At 31.5% G+C, this 5061-nt stretch overlaps 1 long non-coding RNA gene across 2 annotated transcripts; it reads left to right on the top strand.

Moving 5' to 3' along the window:
- Positions 1-1124: 1124 nt before the first annotated feature.
- LOC127734355 (uncharacterized) lies at positions 1125-5061 on the top strand. 2 transcript variants are annotated; one of them, XR_007997527.1, is made up of 3 exons: positions 1125-1312; positions 3959-4067; positions 4942-5061. It is a non-coding gene; the product is annotated as an uncharacterized LOC127734355 (long non-coding RNA). The 2 variants fall into 2 exon arrangements; XR_007997526.1 differs by lacking the exon at positions 1125-1312 and having other exon boundaries at positions 3616-4067.

Genomic DNA, 5061 nt, shown 5'->3' with positions numbered 1-5061 from the left:
ATATGTTCTGGAATGTCGTAACGTCGTTTTCCGAAATTGACGTTTTTATTTAAACTAATTTCTAAATTAAGCTTCATCCCGGTGTGTTTTAATTGTTATGAAGGTAAAAAATTGTGTCTTTTAAATCAGTTAACTAAAGATGGATTTGAAAACAATAGAATTTTACACTAAATCAACGCCCCGTTTACGTCATGGTGAGAGGGAATGAGCCATTGTAATGTATCAAGCAGGAAGTCACAAACTGCAGTTGCGAACCAATTTTATTCTTCCAGAATGACAACTTATGGACTTGTGGTACGTCTGAGGGATACAGGCACATCCCAGCAAACACACAACATTTTAAAAACATTTTTTAAATGTCATATGGACGTCCTCACAAAATATTTCAATAAGATATCATTTAAACATAAAAAAAAATTTTATTTTATTGTTTTTGAAATGTTTTATTTCTAACATTTAAGTAAAATGTTTTTACAACATTAACAAAATATTATTTGCTAATATCTTTTATTCATTTTCTCAAACATTGTTCTAAAATATCCCGTAGATATTTTATAATATAAAAAAATAATATTTTCTTCAATTGGTATTTTATATTTTAACAACATTTAAAGTAAATATTTTCCAAATATCCAAAAAACATTCTGCAAAAGAATGTTTTACAGAAAATATAGTTTTGCTATTTGCATAAAATGTTTTATAACGTAAAATTAAAATGTTTTACATAAAACATCTGAAAAATATCAGCTAAATGTTTTCTAAAAAAAATTCTGACATACACATTACTTAATAGTCTTACTGATATTTTATTCAACATTTTACGGATATAAAAATAACATTTTATTTAAACTTTATTCAAAACCCCACAAACAACGTTTTGTGGAATTAGCCCGTTTTTTTCAGGATAAGATATAGTACTACATTTCATCAATATCATGACAAGCAAGATACTATGGTTGAAATCCTTAATTGATATCTTGAAGATCCTTGAAGTCAGATTTTATTCCTTCTTATATCAAAATTCAAAAGAGTCAACATTAAATTCAGCAATAATGTATTAATAAACAATCACCTTTCTTTAATGTTTATTCATTTCGTTTGTGTATATTTTAGAAATTAAGAAATGAAAACTGTAACTTGACTAAGTTCAATTTTCGTATCGTTTATATGCCTTACGGAAAACCGACCTTTTCCGGAATAGACTTTTGTTTTATCACCGGAAATGATTATGAAATTTGAATTTCAAAACGAAGACAGGATATCAACAAAGAGAGCCAAGAAAATTGTTTGTTACGCGATATATACTCACTTGGTAAGAATGATTAATCTGTTAAGATGAAACTTGTGCATTCATTGTGTGTGTTCAATCATAATCGAAACCAAATTACATCTGTTTCTGGAGGTGCGGATCAAGGTTTTGAAAAAAGGGGGCCCCTGCCCAAGGCAAGCAAACGTTTGGAGTGATACTTGTAAATAGTCTATACATTTATCTTATAAGTAGCTCCATAAGGGGGTCGGGGCCCCTAAATCCGCCACTGTTCAAGCATCTACGTACAAAAATTATGAGTTTGTTCATTAATATAAAAAAATTATAAGGATATGTGGCTTGTGTGTTTGATTGCCAATACACCTTAATGCTATTTGTCCACCATTACTGGCCATGGACATCACAAAAGTTCCCGTAAAATGTTGACGTCATATAAGAAAATATTTGACACTACAATTGAAAGTAATATACCTTATTGCTATTTGTCCGTCATTACTGGACATCACACAACTGTCACAAGTTCCCTTAAAATGTTGACGTCATCATAAAAAATATCTGATGCCACAATGGAAAAGTGATTGTTGTTTGACGTCAAAAGTTCAAGCAGGATAGATTCTCGGGTCAAGCGGGAATAGCGATAAGGTGTATTATTGTATGACGTACATGTACAATGTATGCTGACGTAAATAGTTCAAGCGGGACAGATTTCCAAATACTGAAATAGCGATAAGGTGTATGAGACAGCTATCCACCAGAATTTAAATGACTTGGATAAAAGAAATTATAGGTCACTGTACGGCTTTCAAAACTGAGAAAACAAATGCCATATAGTCCACTTTGAAGCCTTGACAAACAAATGTTAAATTTTTCTCAACACAATTGAAACAAAACAACTAACTAAAATTGAGAATGGAAATGGGGAATGTGTCAAAGAGACAACAACCCGACCATAGATCAGACAACAGCCGAAGGCCACCAATGGGTCTTCAATGCAGCGAGAAACTCCCGCACTCGGAGGCGTCCTTCAGCTGGCCCCTAAACAAATATGTATACTAGTTCAGTGATAATGGTCGTCATACTAAACTCCAAATTATACACAAGAAACTAAAATTAAAAATGATACAAGACTAGCAAAGGCCAGAGGCTCCTGACTTGGGACAGGCGCAAAAATGCGGCGGGGTTAAACATGTTTTTTGAGATCTCAACCCTCCCCCTATACCTCTAGCCAATGTAGAAAAAAACAAACGTACAACAGTACGCACAGTAAAACTCAGTTCAAGAGAAGTCCGAGTCCGATGTCATAATAGGAAACAAAAGAAAATAAACAAAATGACAATAATACATAAATAACAACAGACTACTAGCAGTTACTGACATGCCAGCTCCAGACCTCAATTAAACTGATTGAAAGATTATGTCTTCATCATATGAATATCAGGCACAATCCCTCCTGTTAGGGGTTTAGTATTATACCGTCATAAAATATATGAGAAAAACATAACCCGTGTCATGCCAACAACTGGTTTTAGAATAAATATGTTTAATTCCGATGCAAAGACCCTATAAGTGAATCAATATTAAAGCCAAAATATGCAATCTTTAATGACCTGACAACAGTATCGTAACTATATCCCTTCTTTATAAGTCTGTTTAAAGGTTGTGTTAACTTTTGAGGTGAATACTGACATTTTTGTGCTTTGTAAAGAATATTACCATAAAAGTTTGGATGTGAAATACCCGAACGAATAAGATGTCTGCATGTATATTTACGAATGATGTCCTTATACCGATGATAAAATTTAGTAAATGTTTTGACTAGTTTATGATATCGAAAACCCTGGTGTAATAATTTTTCAGTAATACATAAATTTCTCTCGCTAAAATCTAATACGTTGTTACATACACGAGCGAATCATACAAGTTGAGATATATAAACACCATAAGATGGTGACAAGGGAACGTCACCATCTAAAAATGGATAATTAACGATAGGAAATGAAAAATCATCTCTTTTATCATAAATTTTTGTATTAAGCTTCCCGTTAATGATATAGATATCAAGATCGAGGAAAGGACAGTGGTCATTGTTAGTATTAGCTTTATTTAAAGTAAGTTCAACAGGATAAATTTCTTTAGTATACATACTGAAGTCGTCATTTTTTGTTATGTGGATTTTATTAGAAAGGAGCAAAGACTGGCGTCCAGAATATGAACCAGCACACAATAAATTGAATTATGTGGATATGATAAAACTGTTCGGCTAAAGACGTCAAACGCTATCCGTCATAAATTACCCGAAAAATAAAACAAAAGATAGGGTATATCAGGGTAGCGACTGACGTCTAACTGCCTACATTAAATACACATTATGAAAAAGAAATTTGACAGACTTAAACCAACAACAACTATTGCAGTAAGCATGACTCAATACCTTGTTTCCGAGGCACACAAACAAGTTACAATAACACTAATATAAGCACCATTTGAATATGGAGATTTTTTTTCTAGTAAAATCAGTGTATGTATGTATTTGCAAAACAGTAAATTAAATTTCCCTTAACAGCTTAATGAACATTACAAAGACTATGTAAGACTTCAGTACAAGTAAGATAATATAAACTGTTGCTTAAAATTATATTTATTGCTTCATACACACAATGTACATACAATGTATCTTTTATTTTTTAACAGGAGCTAAAAGAAAAGCCACAAAGGACAAGTTCAATATGCAGGATTACAATTTGGAAGTGGCGCAGGTTCTTTGGAATGTCTACAACCTTTCAGGAGAATTTTTTTTGAAGTAAGATTTTCATACAGAATTACTGTTATTCCATTTTTAGTTCAAATATTTAGCATAAACAATGCATTACATTCAAGATTAAGGGCATACAATACAGAAAATATATCTGGATATTTGAATAAATTATTTTTTTTGTGACAAAATAGAAACAAGTTGTTTATTTAAATCAATCTTTTAGTCCAACAGTGTGCTTTCATAAACAACATATTTGCTTTCCTTTGAAGTATTTCAAATACATATAAACAACTCATTTAATGACATCTGTGTGTTTCTCGGAAGTTAAGTTATATTATTATCATTATTGCGAAAACAATGCGTAACACTTCGATAAGTTATTATGTGCCTATAGTATACTTCTAGGACTGTATTATATACCCTAAGATACAAATGACAAGTTATAAACTATGTCACTCTACAGAGTTTAACACTTAAAAAGGACAATAAGATGTTTAATGACATTATGTAGCAGGGCTTTTAAAGGCCCCTACATGATACAATGCATTTAATGAAAACTAAAAAAAAAACCAAGAAAAACAACAGCCTGATTTATACCAAACAATAAAAGAAAAAAAAATATGATTGATAGACAACAATCAACGAGTATAATGAAATAAGACTCTTGACTGGACACATATCTAGTCTAAAGTTTTTTATGTGTTTTTTTTTTAATAACTAAATGAAGTTCAGCGTGGCATATTGCTCTCTCTTAACACGGTCAGCCATTTATCGTCCACTTCCGACAGACTATCATCGTTATTTGTTTCAAAACTTTAAAGGGGAGGGGATGTATATCCTTCAGGCAACGTGAATCGTTGTATTATAAAGGAATGTGCAAGAAGTTTATATATGAATGTAAGATTAATTTTTTTTTCAGAAGCATGGCACAGCAAGAAAAAGATATAAGACACTACAAGACACTCTAAGTGATTTTGAATAAGACAATTGATTGACTTTTTCAATGTATTCTTAAATAAATCAAATAGTTGATGTAAAA

Source organism: Mytilus californianus, unplaced genomic scaffold (genome assembly GCF_021869535.1).
Source record: "Mytilus californianus isolate M0D057914Y unplaced genomic scaffold, xbMytCali1.0.p SCAF_3, whole genome shotgun sequence".
Taxonomy (NCBI): Eukaryota; Metazoa; Mollusca; class Bivalvia; order Mytilida; family Mytilidae; genus Mytilus; species Mytilus californianus.
The sequence above is the reverse complement of the archived record's forward strand: the minus strand, read 5'-3'. Positions and strand labels throughout refer to the sequence as shown.